The 25,163-nt window shown below is 38.1% G+C and overlaps 1 pseudogene; it reads left to right on the plus strand.

The window, feature by feature from the left end:
- The first annotated feature begins 992 nt into the window (after nucleotides 1–992).
- LOC130841539 (tRNA wybutosine-synthesizing protein 3 homolog) lies at nucleotides 993–5,814 on the plus strand (annotated as a pseudogene).
- The last annotated feature ends 19,349 nt before the right edge of the window (nucleotides 5,815–25,163 follow it).

The raw sequence follows: 25,163 nt of genomic DNA on the forward strand, positions 1-25,163 counted from the left end.
CCTGTGATTAGCAGTTTACATCCTCTTTCAGTGGAAAATAAACAGTGTTCAGCATGGCTGGATTCCCCACTTCCTTGTTTATAGAGGCGACTGGGTGTCTTTATCAATCATTTGTTTACTGTAAATGTTCCAATTAGAAGCAAAGCTCTGTCTTTGTGTGAAACTCACATTGCCCAAGCTTGCCACTAACTTTGCATTTTTTAGCTCTAGGAAATGTTTCTTATCCAAACTTTGTGTTTGTATAATGCACAGTAAATGAAAACAAACAGACACCTCTCCTGGATAGTGTTTTAGCTAATATCAGAGAAAGGGAGAGTCAACAATTGTTGGTCAAAGGGTAAGAACAGAAATATGTGCCTTGGAACTAAAGAATTAAGGAAAGAATACCTTGGAAGGGAATACTAATAGTTCCTTAAGTCTCCAGAATTATTGCCTGTGAGAACAGTATTGAATTACAATTTGTCAAATTAATAACCACAAAAATTAAAAATAGATGACCTAATTTGGTCTCATACATTATTTTTGAGAACCACTGAGTCATGCCAAGGTGTTTCTGCAGTGAAGACTTGGTCCTGCCCTGGTTTCTCCTCTCAGGGGTGAGGGGCTAGCTGTTGCCTAGCCCCTCCAGTTCCCCAGGCCCTGGCTTGGTCCGCTGAGCAGCAGGAAAAACATCAGCCAGTGTGGTCCAATTACCTGCTAGAGACATATACTGAGTACTTTTTTGGTGTGATTCTTGGGATCTATATTTTCATCTATGGACCAAGTACTGAGGAAACAGGGACACTTGGTGGTGAATTAAAGAGGGCTACAAATTCTTTGCCCCTGTCCGCATTAAGAGGTGGAGATTATTTCTCCTCCCATTGTGTCTGAATAGGGCTTGTCACTCTTTAACCAACAGAATGTGGCAGAAGTGACCCTGTGCCAGTTGCAGGCCCTGAGACCTGGCAGCTTCCACTTTGCTCTTGGGCACTTCCTCTCCGAACCCAGCCACCATGAAGTGAGAAGCCCGAGGGTCACGGAAAGGCCATGCGTAGATGCTGTGGACAACAGCCCTGTGTGAGCCGTCTTGGTTGTTCCAACCACCAGATGACTGTAGTCCCAGCTGACAGCAGGCAGAGTAGAAGAAGCTCCCAACCGAGCCAAGTGAACCCGCAATAGATAACTGAAACAATTAAGACTTAGCTGTCCCCTAATATTTATGAAGCACTGCCAGGCACTGTGCCGAGTGCTGAGTGCTTTGTATTCTCTCTCTTATTTAATCCCCCAAACAACCCCAAGAGAGAGCTATTATGATGATGCCTGTTTGACCAATGAAGAAATTGAGCTTTGAGTTTCAGAAATGTTAAATATCTGAAAAAGTGAGTGAATAGTGGTGCCAGAACTCAAACCCAGGCTTGCAATAAACCATAATGGAAAAGAATATGGAAAAGAATATGTGTGTGTGTGTATGTATGTATATGTGTATATATATGTGTGTACATATATATATCCGAATCACTTTGCTGTACACCAGAAACACAACACAACATTGTAAATCAACTCTACTTCAATTAAAAAAACAAACAAACCCAGACTTGATTTCAAAGCATGCCTCTCTGCCCTCCAAATGACCTGCTTTAGTCAGATTAGGCAAAAAGGAATTCCCATAAACTTTACTAGGCAAAAAACATATGGCTTTATATGGAAAAACATACTCAATGTTATAAAGAACATTTTTAAGAACACTTTTTACTCTGGAACATTTCCAGACATATATACTAGTAGGACAGTGTTGTGAACTTGCATGTACCCATCATGTGGCTTCAACAATTACAAACAGATGACCAATCTTGTTTCATCTACATTCTCAACTACTTTTCTCACCCCACCATGAGATTATCTAAAAGCACGTCCCAGACGTTATGTCTTCTCATTTGTAAATATTTAAGTATGTATCTCTAAAAGAGAACTCTTTTTTTCCAAACATAACCCTTATCACAACTAAAAAATATTGACAATTTTAAAATATCATTTATATCCAGTCAGCATTCAAAATCTTCCACATTCTCTCATGGTTATTTGGTTTCATAGTTGGTTTCTTCAAACAAGGAAATAGACAAGGTCCCTCACTGCATGCGGTTAATATATCTCAAGTCTTTTTGATAGGTTACTCCTTCCCTCTTATATTCTTGCTATTTGTTTGCAAAAAAAAAAAAAAAAAAAAGGACACATCTGCCCTGGCAAATTTCCCACAGTCAGTATTTGACTAACTGTATCCATGTCTCCAGTGTCATTTAATATGTTCCTTTAAACCCTGTGTTTCCTATAAGATGGCAGTTAGGTTTAGAGGCTTGATCAAATTCAGGTTTGATTTTATTGGCAAAAATACTTTATAGTATCCGGTCTTACATTTAGGTCTTTAATCTATTTTGAGTTTATTCTTTTGTATGGTATTAGAGAATGTTCTAACAAATGAACTTATGTACAAAATAGAAGCAAACCCACAGACACAGAAAACAAACTTCTGGTTACCAAAGGGGAAAGGGTGGGGGAGGGATAAATTAGGAGTCTGGGATTAGCACATACACATTATTGTATACAAAATAGGTAACCAACAAGGACCTACTGCATAGCACAGGAAACTACACTCAATATTTTGTAATAACCTATAAGGAAAAAGAATCTGGAAAAAAATATATCTGAATCACTTTGCTATACACCTGAAACTAACACAACATTGTAAATCAACTATACTTCAATTAAAAAAATACTTTGTAAGTAGTACTATGTACTTCCTTTTGCATCATATCAGGAGGCCTGTAACATCTGGCTGTCCCATTTTTAGTGATGCTAAGATTAATTATTGGATTCTGGTGTTGTTAGTCCCTGTTTTAAAGTTTCCATCAGCCTTCGACCTGATGGAAAACATTGCCTTGATCCATTATTTCATTAGGGCTTACAAATTTGTGAGACTATAATTGTCATTTCTTCTACATTTATTAGTGGGAATTTTTCTTTAATAAAGAACTTTCTTTTTTTAAAAAAGATTTATTTATTATTTTATTTATTTATTTATTTATTTATTTATTTATTTTTAGCTTTGTTGGGTCTTCATTGCTGTGTGCGGGCTTTCTCTAGTTGTGGTAAGCAGGGGCTACTCTTCATTGTGGTGCACAGACTTCTCATTTTGGTGGCTTCTCTTGTTGCGGAGCATGGGCTCTAGGTGAGTGGGCTTCAGTAGTTGTGGCTCGCGGGCTCTAGAGCACAGGCTCAGTAGTTGCTGTGCATAGGCTTAGTTGCTCTGTGGCATGTGGGATCTTCCTGGACCAGGGCTCAAACCCATGTCCGCTGCATTGGCAGGTGGATTCTTAATCACTGCACCACCAGGGAAGTCCCAATAAAGAACTTTCTTTTATCAGCTGTTTGGATACATACATTTCATATAAGAAAGGCAGAATAAGTGATTGATTCCTTACCTTTATTCAACAATATTGTCTAAAGATGACCAAAGAGCTTTTTAAAAAAATCATTTTGAGCCCATGGATTTTTAGCATATTTGATGTATTTCAATTCATTACATTCATTTTTTAATTCCTCATTTTTAACAGTTTCATGGAGAGTATAATTCACATACCGTACAATTCACCCATTTAAAATGCACAACTCAATGGTTTTTAGTATATTCACAGAGTTGTGCAATCATTACCATAATATAATTTTAGAACATTTTCATTCTGCCAAAAAGAAACCCTATACCCATTAGCAGTCGCTCCCCAGCCCGCCTAAGCCTCTAACAACCCTATGCAACCACTGATCTACTTTCTGTTTCTATTGATTTGCCGATTCTTGACATTTCATTTAAATGGAATTGCACAACATGTGGCCTTTGGCTTCTTTCCCTTCGTATAATGTTTTCAAGGTTAATCCATGCTGTAGCATGTGTCAGTACTTTTCATCACCAAAAAAAATATTCCATTGTGTGGATGAACCGTGTTTTGTTTACTTATCATCAGTGGATGGACCTTTGGGTTTGCAGAGGGTTGAAAGGTGGCCTCCAAAAAGATATGTCCATCTCTTAACCCCTGAAACCTGTGAATGTGACCTTATTTGTGGATGTAATTAAGTTAGGGATCTCAAGATGAGGTCATCCTAGTGGGCCCTAAATCCAATGAGAAATGTCCTTATAAGAGACACACAGAGGAGAGACAGAGAGAGGGAGAAGGAGGAGACATGTAAAGATCAAGGTAGAGCTTGGATTGATGGGGTCACAACAAGCCAAGGAATCCCTGGAAACACCAAAAGCTGAAAGACGCAAGGAAGGATTCTGCCCTAGAAACTTCAGAGGGAGCACAGCCCTACCAGCACTTTGATTTCAGACTTCTGGTTTCCAGAACTGTGAGAGAATAAATTTCTGTTCTTTTAAGCCACCCAGTTTATGGCGATTTGTTACTGCAGACTCTGGGAACAAATACAAGGTTGTTTTCACTTTTTGGCTATTATGAATAATTTTGCAATGACATTCACATACAAGTTTTTGTGCAGACGTGTGTTTTCATTTCTCTTGGGTATATACCTACGAGTGGAACTGCTGGATCATATGGTAACTATATGTTTAACATTTTGAGCAGCTACCAAACTGTTTTCCAAAGCAGCTGCACCATTTTACATTCCCGCCAACAAGGTATAAGGATCTCAATTTCTCCATATCCTCACCAACACTTATTATCATGTGTATTTTTGATTACAGCTAGCCTATTGGGTGAAAAGTGGTATCTCGTGGTTTTGATTTGCATTTTTCTAATGACTGATGATATTGAGCATCTTTTCACATTCTCCCCTCACGCCAGACCTGAGATATCTTTTCACATTTTTATTGGCATGTACATCTTCTTTTGAGAAACGTGTATTCAGAGCCTCTAAAGTTTGGACCTTTCCAGCCACCAATGGCTTCAATACGGCTGCCCCCAGGGAAAGGTGAGATTAATGTGAAAGTGCAGACCCTAACTCCCTCGTTGCAGGGATAGTAGTGCAGAGTTCAAGAGATGGAAGGCACAGTGTCTGAGCAAAGCGGACCTCAGCCAGAAAGGCAGTGTGGACGAAAATGCGGTAGAGTTTGTGCAGCCCCTAAATGGGCGAGAACAGTTTTTCACCATGCGGACTCCTGCCGCATCATCCTCCTAGAAAGGGATGTATAAATGGTTTTGAGGTTGAGAAGCAAAACTGTCGCTGGCTACTGGTTACACACAAACCCTGTGTGGAAGATGATGTGATTGTAGCCCTAAAGAAAGCGAATGGCAGTGCCATTTTGAAATTTGAATCACTTGTTCTTCATGTGCAGTGTCAACAGTTGCAGGATGCACAGATTCTGGCAAAATTTTGTGATTGTACTTGAGTTTATAGTATTCAGTGGCCACAGATTCTGCTTTCAGGAACTCTGGTATATCAGTGGGAAAGAGAGGAAAGACTATGTTGGCTGTCCGGAGCACACATGGCTTAGAAGTTTCATTAAGCCATAAAGGAAAACTGATGGTGATAGAGGAATATATTGACTTCCTGTTAAAGATAAGCAAATCAAAAAATGGAGGAAAACAAGAAGAGAATTGAAAGGTTTCACAACTGCCTACAACATACTTTGGAAAAAGAAACTATTTCTACTACCACACATCCCAAAGAGAAAATCAAAGAGAAAATCACTCATCATATACTCATAAGAATAAAAGAAACCCAGAAAAAGCACGTGGCAAATGTATTACTGAAGAAAATAACAAAGAACTTGAGAATGGTGATCATGGTGATCCAGGAATCAGCGTTATTATTTTCCCTGAAGATTACTGAGATTTGGTTCCAAACTGTCTTGGTAGAATAATGTTTCTAATAGATTTTATAAAGTTGTTCTTTATAAGAGTATTTTAGTTTGTTGAGTGTACCAGCCTTTCAGAAAAGCAAGATTTCACATTTCTCTATATTTTAGAGAAACCCTTATCTTTTTAAAATACCCTTATCTTTTTAAAATATCTGTTTAAAATGTGTATAATATTTGTTTTTAGATACCATCTTTTTAGTCACATAGTCACTGCAAAAATAAAATTATGATTTTTAATGCCAAAAAAAAAAAAAGGTCCTCCACTCATTTTTAGGTTGGATTGTCTTTTTGTTTTAAGAGTTTTTTTTTTTTTTTTTTTTAACATATTCTGGATGTAAGTCTGTTCCTAAGTATACAATTTGCAAAATTTCCTCCTGTCCTTTGTTTGTCTTCTCACTTTCTTGATAGTATTGTTTGCAGCACAAAAGATTTTAGTTTTGATATAGTTTAATTTATCTATTTTGTTGTCGTTGCTTGTGCTTTTGGTTCTATATCTAAGAATCCATTGCCTAACCCAAGGTCATGAAGACTTACACCTATATTTTCTTCTAAGAGTTTTATAGATTAAACTCTTACATTTGGGTCTTTAATCCATTTTGAATTAATTTTTGTGTATGGTGTGAGGTAAGGGTCCAACTTCATTCTTTGGCAAGTGAATATCTAGATGTCCCAGTGTCACTTTTTTTTAAACTCTTTTTTTATTTTTTATTGAAGTATAGTTGATTTGCAGTGTTTCAGGTACACAGCAAAGTGATTCAGATATATATATATTCTTTTTCAGATTCTTTTCCAATATAGGTTATTATAATATATTGAATATAATTCCCTGTTGTTTATTTTACATATCTGTTAATCCTAAATTCCAAATTTATCCCTCCCCTCTTTCCCCTTTGATAACCATAAATTTATTTTCTATGTCTGTGAGTCTATTTCTGTTTTCTAAATAAGTTAATTTGTATCATTTTTAAGGTTCCACATGTAAGTGATATCATATGCTATTTGTCTTTGACTCACTTTACATAGTATGATAATCTCTGGGTCCATGCACATTGCTGCAAGTGGCATTATTTCATTCTTTTTTATGGCTGAGTAATATTCCACTATATATGTACCACATCTTCTTTATCCATCCCTCTGTCAATGGACATTTAGGTTGCTTCCATGTCTTGGCTGTTATAAATAGTGCTGCTATGAACATTGGGGCCAGCAACATTTCTTGAAAAGACTCTTCATTTCCCATTAAATAGTCTTGTCACCCTTGTTGAAAATTGTTTGACTATAAGTGAATGGGTTTATTTCTGGGTTCTCAGTTCTATTGTATTGATCTATATGTTTATCTTTATGCCAGTGTCACACTGTTTTGATTATAATAGTTTTGTATTAAGTTTTGAAATCAGGAAATGTGTCTTCCAAATTTGTTCTTCTTTTTCAAGGTTTTGGCTATTGTGGGTCTCTTGCATTTCCATATGAATTTTAGGATTAACTTGTCAATTACTGCAAAAAGCAAGCTGGGATTTTGATAAGTATTGCATTGGATGTGTAGATCACTTTGGGAAGTATTGGTACCCTACCTGTAAATGTATGATAAGTTTTTATTTATTTAAATCTTTAATCTTTCAACAGTGTTTTGTAATTTTCAGTGTATAAGTTTTACACTTCTTTTGGTAAATTTATTCCTAAGTATTACTTGATGCTATCATAAATGGAATTATTTATTTTATTTTCAGAATGTTTATTGCTAGTGTATAGACATACAATTGGTTTTTGTTTATTGATCTTGTATCATGCAATCTTGCCAAACTATTAGTTCTAATAGTTTTTTTAGGAGATTTCTGAGGATTTCCCATTTACAAGATCATGTCATCTGCAAATAGAGATATTTTAATTTTTCCTTTCCCATCTAGATGGCTTTTATTTCTTTTTCTTGCCTGGATAGAACCTCCACTACAATGTGCAATGGAAGTGGTAAGAGCAGACATTCCTATCTTATTCTTGACTTTAGGATCATTGTTCTTTTTAATGCTCAAATTGTTCCATCTTTAGCAAGTAGAACCCCTTAAAATTGATTACTGTGTCCTTTTGACATGTCATCAACAATATTCGATAGTGTTTTCTGTTATAATAGCTTATCTTGTATATATCCTGGTCCAGGGAGTCCTAGTTATTTTTAGTGGGTAAAGGCATTGAGAAACCACAGTCTGGGTACTAGGAGTCCTCATTGCCTCTGAGTTGATCATTGCCTTTTCAGTGGACAGAGCTGGGAAGTTTGTTCTTTTTAGAAAGATAAAAATAAAATTCACAAATTCGTATTGACATCTCCAATTCAAAATTAAGGTTACATGGCTTTTACATAATTTCACTGAATTTATATTTGTATCTCTTTTCTATTAGGCTGAAAATATTCCTAATGACATTAAAATAGTTACTTATTTGCTTTATCCTAATATGTGTGTATGAGTATATATATATCTGTTTATATGTATATATTACACACACTAATAGTTTCAAAATAACAATAGTAGAATCATCAGTAAAAGTTTAAGATTTTCTAAAATTTCTTTTTTCTATAGGATCTATCCCACAAGAGATGTATAGTCAACACTATATATTTTAAATCATTTGAAATAATTAAAAATTTTTTATGGAGGTATAATTGATATAACATTATATGTTTCAGATGTACAGATTTGATATTTGTATATATTGTGAAATGATCATCACAATAAGCCTAGTTAACATCCGTCACCGTACATAGTTAAAAAAATTTTTTTTCTTGTGATGAGGACTTTTAAGATCTACTCTCTTAGCAACTTTCAAATATGCTATACAGTATTATTAACTATAGTCACCATGCTTTACATTACATCCCCATGATTTCATTATTTTATAGCTGAAAGTTTGTACATTCTGACCCCCTTCACTCACTTCTATCACCTCCCGCTCTCCATACCCCCCCACCCCCCGCATCTGGTAACCACCAATCTCTTATCTATTTACGAGCTTGGTTTGTTGTGGTGTTGTTTCTAAATTCCACATATAAGTGAGATCATACAGTGTTTGGTTTTCTCTGATTTATTTGACTTAGCATAATGCTCTCTAGGTCCATCCATGTTGTTGCAAACAGCAGGATTTCATTTTTTATGGCTAAATAGTATTCCATTGTATGTGTGAGAGTGTGTGTGTATTCATATATATATATTCATATATATATGAAACAATTTCTTCATCCATTCATCCATCAATGGACGCTTAACCTGTTTCCATATCTTGGCTGTTGTAAATAATGCTGCAATGAACATGGAGGTGCATATATCTTTTTGAATTAGTGTTTCCATTTTCTTTGGATAAATACCCAGAAGTGGAATTGCTGGATCCTATGGTAGTTCTATTTTTAACTTTTCTTTAAAGATTTATTTTAATATTTATTTATTTATTTTGGCTATGTTGGGTCTTTATTGCTGCACGTGGGCTTTCTCTAGTGGTGGCGAGCAGGGGCTACTCTTTGTTGTGGTGCACGGGCTTCTCAGTGTGGTGGCTTCTCTTGTTGCAGAGCATGGGGTCTAGGTGCGTGAGCTTCAGTAGGTGTGGTGCATGGGCTCTGTAGTTGTGGCTCGTGGGCTCTAGAGCACAGCCTCAGTAATTGTGGCACATGGGCCCAGTTGCTCCGTGGCATATGGGATCTTCCTGGCCCAGGGCTTGAACCCATGTCCCCTGCATTGGCAAGCGGATTCTTAACTACTGCGCCACCAGGGAAGGCCTATTTTTAATTTTTTGAGAAACTGCCATTTTGTTTTCTATAGTGGCTGCTAAAATTGTTTGAAATAATTTACTTCTGTGTTGTAAAAGACACTTACTTGATATATGGATTGCTTGTTTCATGTTTCCTTTGTTATTCAGGGATTTAAAAAATCTTTTTGATTTAAATTTGTTTTTATAACTACACAAAAATATTTATGTTCCCAGAGTCATTTAGAAAAGTCCATCCTTGTCCCTGCCACCTTGTTCTTCTCTCTCTCTCAAGGAATGAATAACTTTAAAAAATTAGTTTCTGTTTCTCCTTTCATTGCCTTTACCCCCAAAGGACATTATTCCAGCATGTACCACATCTACTGACTTAACATTCTCCAATGTGTAGCCCAGGCATAACAGGCAATGAAACTCTGTTTTAGGTTCCTGGACCCAATTTCAATGTGTATATGAGTGTGTGGAGACTTCCCCACACCAACAAGCAATTCCCAGACACAAGCAGGGTGTCTAAGAATTCAACTCAATTCAACACAATTCGGACACTATCTCCCCAGAGATAGCATCAGATTCCCCAGATAAAGGGCTCAGTCTCACAAGACAACACTCACAAGGCCAGGTTATTACCTGTGCTTCTGACTGACCTGCTACAAACTGGAGGTTCCAACCACTCCTTCCACTCAGGATGCCAGTCACAATTCCAGGTTGTTGCCTGTACTTCTGATCAACTGGCTATTAATCAGAGATTCCCGTGACCCCTTCCTTAGGTTCGATTAATTTGTTAGAACAGCTCACAGAACTCAGGAAAGCTATTTACTCACTAGATTTACTACAAAGGATATTAAAGGATATGAATCAACAGTCAGATGAAGAGATACACAGGGCGAGGTCCTGAACAAAGGAGCTTATGTCCTCGTGGAGTTTGGGGCCCAGCATGGGGCACGCGGAAGCATTCTGGTTCCCCAACCTGGAAGCTCTGCAAACCCCCTCCTTCTGGGGTTTTTATGGAGGCTTCGTTAGATAGGCATGACTGATTAACGCATCAGCCATGGCAATTGACTCAACTTCCAGCCCCTCTCCCCTGCCCAGAAATCAGGTGGTGGGACTGAAATTTCCACCCCCTCTATTCTTGGTTGGTTTCCCTAGTAGCCCCCATCCTTAGGTGCTCTCCAAAGTCACCTCATTAACATAAACCCAGTTGTGGTAGAAAGGGGCTTGTTGTGAATAACACGACACCCATTGCACCTTTATGGCTCTGAAGGGAACTGAGGGCAAGAGAACGAATATTTTAACGAAAGACGCTCCCATTGTTCCTATTGCTCCGGAAATTCCATGGGTTTGGGAGCCAGGAACGGTGGATGGAGACCAAATATACGGGAGAAATGTATTTTGGTCATCTGAATGACCAAATCTATATATTTCTTATAAATCATAGTATTGTAGAAACCAACATCAAGTCTAAGCTCTTTGAGGTGGTCTGTGTGCTCTCTCACCAAAGCCACAGCACAGCAAAGGTATAGCAGCACATAACCCAGCACCACAAATTTGCTCACGTGGATTTTTCCTTTGTCAAAAAATGCAATCATTGGCTGAGTTAAAGTTCCTCTTTTCATTATATATCTGTCAATGATTTCACATCGAAGTGACTTAATCATTATCTTAGGAAACCTAACATTTCTGGCATTTTTCTTTAGGGTTGTTCATACATAAAATTCAAAGTTTCCCTTCTTTAGGATCCTTGGTCAATGTATCAGTTAGGATTAGATTCCACAGCAGGTAACAGAAACCCAAAGTACAGTGGCTTAGACATGATAGGGGTTTATTTATTTATCTTTCTTCCATGAAAGTAGCTCAGGGGTAGGCATCCAGGGCTGACAATGGCAGCTCTACATACATCTAGGACCCAGTATCCTTGCTTCTGCTCCCCTATATTTGGTGTATGGCTTCCGCCATCCAGATTGCTTCACGGTCCATGATGGCTGTTGCAACTCAGCCATTTTATATACACATTCAAGGCAGCAGGTGGGAGGAAAGGGCAAGGGCAAAAGGTTAAATCACTTGCATTAGTCGGTTTCCTTTACAAAGCTTTCTCAGAAGTCTCACGCAGTGACTTTTGCTTTCACCCTATCAGCCATCACTAGCTGCAGGAAAAGCTAGAGAAGTATTGTTTTAAACCTAAGTGCAGTCACCCCCAATGCTATAGGGTTTCTGTTCATAACAAAGAAGGGGAGAATGAACAATGAATAGGCAACTAGCAATCTGTGCCACAATCTGTAAATCTCAATAGTTGTAATTTTGTAAATTGCTTGTAGCACATTCTAAACACTGCCACTTTAAGACAACAGGACCCTTCCATAGGGTCCCCTCACAGGGGAGGGCTTTCCATAGCACTTTGTCCAGGGCCATCCAGGATGCATCCTATTTTCTGCTACCTTGCTTCTCGTCAGCACTGTGACCCTACTGCCTCTGACGCGCTAGTTCTCTTGCTTGGATTTGGTGACTCATACACTGATGCCACTCTAGGTTCCTGATTGTGCCACTCAGCCTGGTGACCTACCCACTTCCCCTCATTTCTGATCTTAACTCCTATCCCCTTTCCAACGTTACCATTCCCAGGTGGTCCCCGACCCCCTCAAAGTGTCCGGCCTTTCATAAGGAATAAGTTCCAGTCCTAATGGCTGACAGTTACCATCTCCATCTATGTGTTTATCTATGAAATTGTAGCCTCCAAATGTTGTGGAATTTTTAATACCTAAGGGTAAATTGCTTCTTGGAAAGAGCACCAAACTGGGACTTCCCTGGTGGCACAGTGGTTAAGAATCTGCCTGCCAATGCAGGTGATATAGGTTTATCCTCGGTCCAGGAAGATCCCACATGCCATGAAGCAACTAAGCCCATGCACCACAACTACTGAGCCTGTGTGCCACAACTACTGAAGCCCACGCACCTAGAGCCCATGCGCCACAATGAAGAGTAGCTCCCACTCACCGCAACTAGAGAAAGCCCGTACGTAGCAAAAAAAAAAGGAGCACCAAACTAGCAGGCAGGAAACATGGATTCTATACCTTCATTCTTAATTCTTCAACCAATAGTTTTTTGAGCACTTACTTTGCGTGAGTCACTGACCTAGCTCTGCTACTAATTAAATGTGGATGTCACTTCACCTCCCTGCACATTTTTTTACCTGGACTAAATCAACCTGAAGTCTATTTTTGCTTGTGTTCTTCTAGAAGCAGACCCTGAGACAAGGATTTGGAGGAGTTGTGGTCAGGTATTTTGTAGCATGTCTCCAATGGGGATATGTTTGGTGTTTTTTCTCATGATTAGACTGGAATTAGGGGTTTGGGGGAGAAAGACCACAGAGGTACAGTGCAATTTTCATCACATCATAACAAGTGTACAAACTATCAACATGACATCACTATTAATGTTGACCTTGACTACCAGGCTGAGATAGTGTTTGTCAGATTTCTCTACTATAAAGCTGCTCCTTCCCCCCCACCCCCATATTCTTCTCTTTGTAAGGACATTACTATATACAGTCCACACTTAAGGAGTAGGGAGATATACTCTACCTCCTAAAGGGCAGAGTATCTACATAAATTACTTGGAATTCTTCTGCACAGGGACATCTGTCCCTTCTTCCCCGTTTATCTATTTATCTATTCAATCATTTATATCATGAGTATGGACTCATGAATATTTGGGTTATAATCCAATAGTACTTTATTTTGTTACTCGAATTGTTCTAGCTTTGGCCACTGGGAGCGCTTCAGTTTTTAGTTACCAGACCAGGGATCGAACCCATGCCCCCTGCAGTGGAAGCACAGTCTTAACTACTGGACCACCAGGGAAGGCCCTGACTCCTTGTCCTTTTGCCATACCCCCTACGTGTGTATGTGTGTGCGTGTTTAGCACTACCTTACCTTCTGGTGCTACAAGATGCTCTAGGCTTATTTTGTATACTCCCTGCCTTAGCTCTAGAATCAGCCATTTCTGCAAAGAGCGTGGGTGCCTTTTTTTTTTTTTTTTTTGATTAGAAAATGGTATTAGAAACCAATATCTAGGCACTAGGTGTACTTGTTGTTACTAGCTCATCATTGCTTCTAGGTATTCTCAGCTGATGGAGCAAGGAAACGTGTGTATATCAACCAATGTATATCTACATATCTATAAATATTCCTATATGTATTCATCTATATCTATATTAAGCTAAATATATCCCCATACTGATGTCTCCGAGTCTAATCCAGTACCACATGGATTATTCTACCCTCTTCCCCTTGCTTGTCTGGAACCTTCCCCTCTAACAGTGAGAAACCTGGCTTCCATGATTTGCCATCTATTTGCTTAACTGCTCACATCCAGGATACACGTACAGCAGCATTAGAATTGCTAACCTCTACCCTCCATGCGAATGTGCTGCTTATACACAGTTTCTTTTGGTTTTAGTCTTACAGTATCCACTTCTTTCCAAAGTTATTTAGGAACTTACCTCTTTCCCCACCCCCTTCAGTGAAGTTATGTCATACATTTGTAATGTACTTAGATTCTTTTGTCACAGTCTGTATTCCATCTTGGGATCCCTTGACCTCCTAAATAACTTTTAAAGGGAATTTGCACACATTAAGCTCACTCTTTATGCTATAAAGTTCTATGGGTTTTGACAAATGCATAGCATCATGTATCCGCCATTATAGTATCACACAGAATAGTTTCACTGATGTAAAAATCCCCCGTGCTTCACTTGTTCAACCCTCCCCTTTTCTCAAACCCCTGGCAACCACTGACCTATTTATTGTCTCTACAGTTTTGCCTTCTCCAGAATGTCATATAAATGGAACCATATAGTATATGGCCTTTTCAGACTGGGTACTTTCACTTAGCAATACACATTTAAGATTCATCCATATTCTTTGCGTGGTTTGATAGCACGTTCCCTTTTATTACTGAAGGACCTCTTGGTTGCCCCAGTTTTTGGTAACTATAAATAACGCTGCTATAAACATTCGCATGCAGGTTTTTATGTGGACATAACTTTCAAATCAGTTGGGTAAATACCTAGAAGCACAATTGCTATATTGTATGGTAAGATGATGTTTAGCTTTATAAGAAATTGCCAAATGATCTTCCAAAGTGGCTGTACCATTTTTGCGTTCTTACCAGCAGTGAATGAGAATTTCTGTTGTTCCACATCCTTGCCCACAATTGGTGTTGTCAGATTTGTGGATTTGGGGATTCTAATAGGTGTTTATTGGTATCATATTGTTAAATATAATTTTTGGTAGAATCTTTGGCATTTCTGCTCTGACAATTTATATTACCTTCCCCTTGGGGACTTACATTTGGGCTTTTTGGTATCATTTATGTCATAAGCTTCTCACTTTCTCTACTTTCTTGGTGGAAAAAGAGCGAGCTGCACCCTTGGAGACAGCTTTAAGTGCATTGCTGGTGTGGATGCTATAGCATTTCTCTGTAATGAAATGGGGTGTCTAAAACTAGTACTTCCTCACTCACATCCTTCAGACAGCACAGTGTTGAAGGTGTAATTCCAAGTTTTTGCTGGCAATTGACTGGCCTGAGCTATGATGCACAGAGAACAACATTGTTCCAGGGATTAAAATATGGTTTGCTTAAAACAACTTTTGAGCCCTTTCCTATTCATTTCTGCCAGGAATTCAAAATTCTGTCTTGACCCAAACTCACGATGGAAGTCAGCAGCCACCTGCCCACATGTAGCTGGGCAAATGCTTGTTGCTTAGGTGGACTCTAGGGCCTCATCACTTCTCCCATCATCTTTCTTTCTGACCAGCTGGCCACATCCATATGGCAGTCTGGGTCCCACTTAGTTATATATTTATTATAAAATAAAACACAGAAATGCACACAAGACAACTGTATAGGTTAGTGACTTATTATAAGGTCACACCTTCATAACTGCCATCCAGGCGAAGAAGTAGTACTTTGCCAGCCACTCCAGAAGTCCCTCCATGCCCACGATCCTGATTTTTATAGTAATACTTTCCTCACACTTCTTTATGGCTTCATTATACAAGTGTGCATCCTTAGACACTCTAGTTTAGACTTGCTCATTAAAATATTGATTCATCTTTTAAACCTCTTTTAATCTATAGGTCCCCTCTTCATCGCTTTCTTTTCCTTATATGTTACCTATTGAGGAACATGAACAATTTGACCCATAGAGTTTCCCACAATTTGAAGTTTGTTGATGACACTTTCATGGGGCCATTTCATGTATCCTGTCCCCAGCTTTTCTTGAAAATAATCACCTGGATTCAGAGGTTTGACCAGACTTAGGTTGGATTTCTTTTGCAAGACTGTAAGCGGTGCTGAGCTCTTTCATCAGGAGATACACAGTGTCTGATTGTGTCTCTTTTGGTGTCATTGGCCCCTGTTGATTCTCATTGTCTGGATCAGTTACTTCATTGAGAGTTGCAAAATGGTGATAATCTAATTCTGTCATTTTATTTGCATTTATTAGTTGGTTGGAATAACTTTATAAAGAAATGCTTCCCTGATGTACTATTTGGTTACTTAGTGGTACAGTTTCTAAAGGAAAAGCAGGATATATGTTTGATTCTTTGCCTTTATTTTTCAGATGACTTAAAAAATTTTTTTATAGTTTTCAGGTGATGAATTGGTTCCCTGATGTGCTCCAAAGCGGCTAGTTTCTTTGTTTTTTTTTGTTTTTTGTTTTTTCTTTTTGGCTGCGTTGGGTCTTTGTTGTTGCACGCAGGCTTTCTCTAGTTGCAGTGAGCAGAGGCTACTCTTCATTGCAGTGCATGGGCTTCTTATTGTGGTGGCTTCTCTTATTGCGGAGCATGGGCTCTAGACGCACAGGCTTCAGTAAGTTGCAGCACGCAGGCTCAATAGTTGTGGCTCGCAGGCTCTAGAGCTCAGGTTCAGTAGTTGTGGTGCATGGGTTTATTTGCTCCTTGGTATGTGGGATCTTCCTGGACCAGGGATCAAACCTACGTCCCCTGCATTGACAGGTGGATTCTTAACCACTGCATCACCAGGGAAGTCCCCAAAGTGGCTAGTTTTTAAATATCACTATAAATTTTAAAATTTAAACATACTTTATGGGTTTTAATCCATTACATTAAAAAATTGTGGTCAAATACACATAACATAAAATTTACCATTTTAGCCACGTTTAAGTGTACGGTTCTGTGACATTGTCTCCATTGCATTTTTCTACTTATTGAAGTTCAAATTGTCTCATCTGTTCCGTTTTTTAAAAAATCTTTAAATATTTCTTAGTCCAAGCCTTTTGAATGAAATTAGGAGAACCCTATGCTCAAATTTGCTTTCCTCTTCCGTCCCTACTTTCCAATCAGCCCATGCAAACATGAGCCAAAGTGAGAAGTGAAACACCCTACTGCACAGATGCTGTCTGCAGTATCACAAGTTATGACTCACGTTTAGCCTGGAGATTGTCACCAGAGTCAGCAGGAGGAGACAGGCTCTCTAAGTGTGCCAGGGTCGAGGTTTTAAAATTAATACTGTTTAAATATTGATGATGTTTAAATCTGAGCTGAATCTCTCCTGGCCTGCATATATGCTTTATTAAATTCATCACTGGATTTTCAATGTATGCAAATGTTTGAGTTGCAAATACTTGAACATTTTTTAAATTGGAAAATATGTGCATGTTGAGCTTTCCCTTTTGAACTTTAACCCAGACTTCAGCAGCTGAATAGACAGCTGCAGAAAACTTGCACAATACAGTTGAATGGACAAGTTGTCCTAACCTTTAACCATTTCTCCCCTTTCGAGTCAATTGACTCCCTATTTTTATTTCCCTCTATTTTCCTTCCGGCTTTGCCCATTCAGTTGGACAAATAGTTGGGAATCCAACCTATAAGTGTACAGGGAAGCATTACGAGTTTCTTTTCTAAAGTTTATAGGAAAACTTTTCATAAAGAAATCAAAGCTCATAATGAAATGAATTTCAGAAAACTAAGAGCTCATGTATATCTGTGCTGGGTATAAGGAAACCCTGCATCAGGCACCATCCCAAAATGCTTTAAAAATTACAATACCCCCAAGTACGCCAATTCTGTGATACCACTGTCTTAAGAAGTACTGGAGGGAAAAGCTTACAATGACAGGAGATTGATGACCATGTCAAGTAAAATGGTATTGCCAAGCCTATTTTTTGAAAATAAAGAATAGATAAAAATGAGTAATTTATTCATTCAACAAGTATTTCTGAAGTGCCAATTAAATAAAAGCCCTGTGCACAGCACTGGGAATATGACTGTGAAAGATCCTCATGGATCCAATGGTTGCAAGGGAGAAGCTACTGATGTCAAGAATTGTGAAGGTTCTAAAATGAATAAAGCAAATGTGGTACACACGCACATACACACACACCCTGGGATACTCTTCTGCCGTAAAAAAGAAGGAAATCCTGCCATTTGTGACAACATGGATGGACCTGAAGGGTATGATGCTTAGTGAAATAAGTCAGAGAAAGACAAATACTGTATGACATCATCTATATGTAGAATCTAGACAACAACAACAACGACAACAGCAAACCCCACAAAAAAACCAACCTTATAGAAAAAGAGATCAGATTTATGGTTGCCAGAGACATGGGTGGGGGGAGGAAGAATGAGATGAAAGTGGTCAAAAGGTGCAAACTTCCAGTTATAAGATAAATAAGTACTAGGGATATAACATACAACACGATGGCTATAGTTAACACTGCTGTATGGTATGTTTCTAAATTGCTAAGAGAGTAGATTTTAATGTTCTCATCACAAGGGAAAATTTGTTTTTGTAATTATATAAAGTGATAGATGTTAATTAAACTTGTGGTAATCATTTCACAATATATGCAAGTCAAGTCATTATGCTATACACTGTAATATGGCACTGTAATATGGCACTGTATGTCAATTACATCTCAATAAAACTGAAAAAGAATAAAGACTTATTTTTAAAATAAACTGTGAAGAGTCTTGAGATTCTACCCCATTAACTTGCCACGGTTTGCTGGATGCTGGCAAGAGACATGTGACTTATGAGTCAAAGGCAAAGGATCTTATTACTCATGGTGCAGCAAGCAGACTTGTTTCCCAAGTCTGATGAGGTTGATGGAGATGGGCTCAGATGGATGCCTGCACACAGAGTGGATGGTGGTTACAGGAGAAAAACTCCAAGGTTAGGGAACTTGAATCGTTTATAATAGATGGTAAATAAACATGCTTGCCCTTTGCTGTGGAGGGAGATACCATCTCTATCTTCCAAGCTTGTTAGCTATACAAACATCCATGAAAAGACAGTCGGGAACAATCCAAGGCCAGTCTAGATCAGCCAATAGGCAATTACTCCCAGATGTGTGGATGAGCCTCGCCAAGACCAGCAGGGTTGCCTAGCTGGTCTCTAGCTGACCCCAGACACGTGAGCAAGGAACACTGTTGTGTATCACTGTGGTTCTGTGGTTCCTTGTTACACAACATTATTGTAGCAGTAAACAACTGATACCATCACCAATGGCTTCTTAATTCCAAAATCTAATTTATGTTTCCCATTGTAGCCAGAGCTCTCCTTCTGAATTACAGATCTCATTAGAGAAATTTCTTGTTGAAAAGCCTTCAGCTATCAACTGCAACGCACATATGGAATCCAAAGTTCTCGCTGGTCTGGTTCCCATTTTTATTTCCAACTTCATCCTTCACCTCTCTTCCCCTCACCATCCTCCTTATTGCTTTTGGCATTCTACTCACGTAGACCACAAAATATCTCTGTACTTAAAAAAAAATTCTTTAGAGCACTTTTTAAAATTATAAAAGTTAATTACTCATTCTAGTAAATCTGAGAAGTACGGAAAAGTACAAAGAGCAACCTTCCCTCCAGGACTTTTTTTTTTTTTTTCAGGACTTTTTGCATATATGGTGTATGCTAATGTCAGACAATTTAAAAAAAATTATCACTCGGTGCAAAGGTATTGTCTATTTAGAAAATTTGGAGAAATTAAAAAAAAAAACACACACCACCACCACCACCATTAATAATATTGAAAGACAAATGAAACTTAAGTAATTACAGTATCTCTGATAGACAATAGGTTAATACCTTTACCACATAAATAATTCAAACAAATCAATTAGAAAGTGTATATACATTAATAAAAAAAAAAAAGGTAAACCACAGGAACAGGCAATTCCCGAAGAAATACAAATGGCCCAAACCAAAACAAAAGAAAAACATGTTCAACTTTAAAAGGTACAAATTAAAACAACAATGATCCACAATTTTTTGCTTATAAGTTTAGCCGAGTTAAAAAATAATAAATCTGATTGCTAGCAAGTATATAACTCTCATATATTGCTGGTGTATCTGTAAATTGTTATAATCTTTCTAGAGGACAATATAGCTCTGTTTTGCCAAAGACTATGAGGTTCTGACTCTTTGATCTTACAATTCTACTTTTAGGAATTTATCTTGAAGAACTAATCAGATGTGTGTGTAGAAGTATGGTCACTGCCAGGCTGTGTAATAAAAAGCAAATAGAAACAGTATGGTATTGGCGTAAAAACAGACACATAGACCAATGGAACAGAATCAAGAGCCCAGAAACAAACCCAGGCATATACGGACAACTAATTTTTGACAGGGGCGCCAAGAATATACAATGAGAAAGGATAGTCTCTTCAACAAATGGTGTTGGGAAAACTGGATATCTACATGCAAAACCATGAAATTGGACCCCTATCTTACAATATACACAATAATCAACTCAAAATGGATTAAAAACTTAAACATAAGACTTAAAACTTTCTAGACGAGAAAGCGCCTTGACATTGGCCTTGGCAGTGATTTTTTGGATATGACAAAAGTTCAGGCAACAAAAGCAAAAGAAAACAAGTTGGACTACATCAAACTAAAAACTTTCTTCACAGCAAAAGAAATAACAAAATGGAAAGGCAACCTACAGACTGGAAGAGAATACTTGCCAACCATATATCTGATAATGAGTTAATATCCAAAAAAAAAAGGAACTCATACAATTCAATAGCAAAAAACCAATTTGATTAAAAAATGGGCAAAGGACCTGAATAGACATTTTCCCAAAGAAGACATACAAATGGCCAACGGGTACATGAAAAAGGGCTTACCATCATTAATTATCAGGGAAATGCAAATCAAAACCACAGTGAGCTGTCTCACCTCATACCTGTTGGGTTGGCTATTATCAAAAAGATAAGAGATAACAAGTGTTGGTGAGGTTGTGGAGAAAAAAAGAACACTTACTTGTGCACTGTTGGTGGGAATGTAAACTGGTACATCCATCATGAAAACAGTATGGAGTTTCCTCAAAAAATTAAAAATAGTACTACCATACAATCCAGTAGCCCCACTACTGGGTATATAGCCAAAAGAAATGAAATCAGTATCTTACAGAGATATCTGCACTCTCATGTTTATTGCAGCATTATTCATAATAGCCAAGATATGGAAACAATGTAAGCATCCATTGATTGCCATTGATTGATGAATGGATAAAGAAGATGTAGTATGTGTACACACACACACACACACACACACACACACACACACAGTGGATTATCATTCAGCCTTCAAAAAGGAGATCCTCCCATTTTGAAAACAAGGATGAACCTGGAAGGCATTATGCTAAGTGAAATAAGCCAGACACAGAACGAAAAATACTGCACGATCTCACTTACATGTGGAATCTAAAAAAGTTGAATTCATAGAAGCAGATAATAGAATGGTGGTTACCAGCGGTAGAAAGGTGAGAGAAATGGGGAGATGTTGGTCAAAGGGTACAAAGTTGTAGTTATGTAGGATGAATAAGTTCTAGAGATCTACTGTACAGCAATGGGGACTATAGTTTTTTTTTTTTAAAAGCTTTCATTTTTCAAAAATTATTTATTTATTTATTATTTTATTGGCCGCGTTGGGTCTTTTTTGCTGTGCACGGGCTTTCTTTTGTTGCGGTGAGTGGGGGCTACTCTTCGTTGTGGTGCGCAGGCTCCTCATTGCCATGGCTTCTCTTGTTGCGGAGCTTGGGCTCTAGGCGTGTGGGCTTCAGTAATTGCAGCACATGGGCTCAATAGCTGTGGCTCACAGGCTCTAAAGCGCAGGCTCAATAGTTGTGGCACACGGGCTTAGCTGCTCTGCAGCATGTGGAATCTTCCTGGAGCAGGGATCAAACCCGTGTGCCCTGCATTGGCAGGTGAATTCTCAACCACTGCGCCACCTAGGAAGCCCGGGGGCTATAATTGGTGATACTCTATTGTATAGTGGAATTTTGCTAAGAGAGTAGATATCAGGTGCTTTCACCACACACACACACACACCCCCCACATATAACACAAACACATAACATGCACACACAAATGGAAATTATGTGAGGAGATGGATATGTTAATTCATTTGGCTATGGTAATCATTTCACTATGTATATGTGTATCAAACATCATGTTGTAGGTCTTAATATGTACAATTTTTATTAAAAAGAAAGCAAATAGAAATGACAAAATTCTCAATAATAAGAAACTGACTAAATTAATTATGGTATGTTCAAGCAGTGGGTTGCTATATGACCATTAAAATAGTAAAGTAGAGCTATATTTATTTTTTGTTTTTAATAAACTTTATTTTTATTTATTGGCTGTGTTGGGTCTTCGTTGCTGTGCGCAGGCTTTCTCTAGTTGCGGAGAGTGGGGGTACTCTTTTTTTTTTTTAAGAACTTTTATTGAGATACAATTGATACAATAAACTGCATATATTTAAAGTGTACAATTTGATTTTTTTTTCTTATTAGTAATGTATATATGGCAATCCCAGTCTCCCAATTCATCCCACCCCAAATCCCCCCCCCCCCGCCACTTTCCCCACTTGGTGTCCATATGTTTGTTCTCTATATCTCTGTCTCTATTTCTGCCTTGCAAACCGGTTGATTTGCACCATTTTTCTATATTCCGCATATATGTGTTAATATATGATACTTGTTTTTCTCTTTCTGACTCACTTCACTCTATGACAATCTCTAGGTCCATCCATGTCTCTACAAATGTCCCAATTTCGTTCCTTTTTATGGCTGAGTAATATTCTGTTGTATATATGTACCACATCTTCTTTATCCACTCCTCTGTTGGTGGACATTTAGGTTGTTTCCATGTCCTGGCTATTGTAAATAGTGCTGCAATGAACATTGGAGTGCATGTGTCTTTTTGAATTATGGTTTTCTCTGGGTATATGCCCAGTAGTGGAATTGCTGGGTCACATGGTAACTCTATTTTTAGTTTTGCAAGGAACCTCCATACTGTTCTTCATAGTGGCTGTATCAATTTGCATTCCCACCAATAGTGCAAGAGGGTTCCCTTTCCTCCACACCCTCTCCAGCATTTACTGTTTGTAGATTTTCTGATGATGGAGCAGGGGCTGCTCTTCATTGTGGTGTGCAGGCTTCTCGTTGCAGTGGTTTCTCTTGTTGTGGAGCATGGGCTCTAGGTGCATGGGCTTCAGTAGTTGCAGAGCGTGGGCTCATTAGTTGTGGCTTGCAGGCTCAAGAGCACAGGCTCAGTAGTTGTGGCACAGGGCTTAGTTGGCATGTGAAATCTTCCCGGGCCAGGAACTGAACCTGTGTCCCTTGCATTGGCAGATGGATTCTTAACCACTGTGCTACCAGGGAAGCCACGAGCTATATTTATTTATTGACATGGAAAGATGTATAGATATGTCATTAAGTGAGAGAAGTAGGATACAGAATTGAATGTTTCATAATGTTACCCTTCTATATATTCAGGTGAATATCTATACAATATTTCTTTATTGTATGTTATAACTTATTTTATATATATTATCATTAATATATATAATTTCTTTAAAGACTACACCAAGATATTATGAGTGGTTATCTCTGGGTGATGGGATTTTATTTTTTTCTTTTTTTTAATTTTTACTTTATACTATATCTAAAATGAAATGTAGATTACTTGTATATTAGGAAATCATCGAGGATTGATTGGTATTTCCTTTTAGTTATTTTAAATTATATTTTCTTACATTTATTGTATATACTTGTAGCCAATACAGTAGTAAATAAGTTCAAAACACTGTTGGTTGTGCTTTTCATGGGCTCCATACATCAGGCCGCTTCATAATTACTCTCAAGTTGAAAATCTTTAGCCCTTCCTTCACTGGGTCAGGGAGCCCTGGATCTCTATGAGGGGCTTTCAAGACTCCCAGGTATGACGCCTTTTCAGAGATTCTTAATTTGACTTGGATCAAGCGTAGTTCATTTGACAATATTTTAGAATGATAAGTTTGCTTGTTGGGGGGAGGGCAGATTTCAATATAAAGTGGCATGGATGCCAAAGGCTTAAATAGGATTTGCCATGGGAAAATTGTTTTTTTGTTTCTTTTTTTTAAATTTTAGTTTTATTGGCATATAGTTGATTTACAATGTTGTGTTAGTTTCAGGTGTACAGCAAAGTGATTCAGTTATACATATACATATATTCATTCTTTTTAAGATTCTTTCCTCTTATAGGTTATCACAGAATATTGAGTAGAGTTCCCTGTGCTATACAATATATCCTTGTTGGTTATCTATTTTATATGTAGTAGTGTGTGTATGTTAATCCTGATTTATCCCTCCCCCACCCCAACGTTTCCCCTTTGGTAACTATAGGTTTGTTTCTGATACCTGTAAGACTGTTTCTGTTTTGTAAATAAGTTCATTTGTATCATTTTAAAAATTAGATTCCACATATGAGTGATATCATATGATATTTGTCTTTCTCTAACTTACTTCACCTAGTATGATAATCTCTAGGTCCATCCATGTTGCTGCAAATGGCATTACTTCATTCTTTTTTATGGCTGAGTAATATTCCATTGTACATATATACCACACCTTCTTTATCCATTCCTCTGTTGTGGACATTTAGGTTGCTTCCATGTCTTGGCTATTGTAAATAGTGCTGCAGTGAACATTGGGGTGCATGGATTTTTTTGGATTATGGTTTTCTCAGGATATATGCCCAGGAGTGGGATTGCTGGATCAGATGATAATTCTATTTTTAGTTTTTTAAGGACTCTCCATACTGTTCTCCATAGCGGTTGTACCAATTTACATTCCCACCAACAGTGCAAGAGGGTTCACCATGGGAAAATTCTGATGTCCTTCTCTCCTAGGAACCATACTCTTTATCTTTTTATAATTCCTGTATTATTTTATCTATTACTGCATAACAGGTTATTCTAAAACTTAGTGGCTTAAAACAACAATAATTATTTATCATCTCTTATGGTTTTTGTGGATCAGGGATTCAGACGGGACAGCAGAGACAGTTTGTCTCTGCTTCACAATGTCTGGGCCTTAGCTGGGAAGACTCCATGACTGGGAGCTAGAAACATCCGAAGACTCATGCACTCACATTTCCAGCGGCTGATGATGGTTGTCAGCCAGAATACCTACATGTCGCCTCCTCAGATGGCTCACATAGCATGGTGACTGGATTCCAAGAGTGAGTATCCAGAGAGAGAGAGAGAGAGAGAGAGTGAGCGT

The sequence above is a fragment of the Hippopotamus amphibius genome, chromosome X, assembly GCF_030028045.1.
Source record: "Hippopotamus amphibius kiboko isolate mHipAmp2 chromosome X, mHipAmp2.hap2, whole genome shotgun sequence".
NCBI lineage: Eukaryota > Metazoa > Chordata > Mammalia > Artiodactyla > Hippopotamidae > Hippopotamus > Hippopotamus amphibius.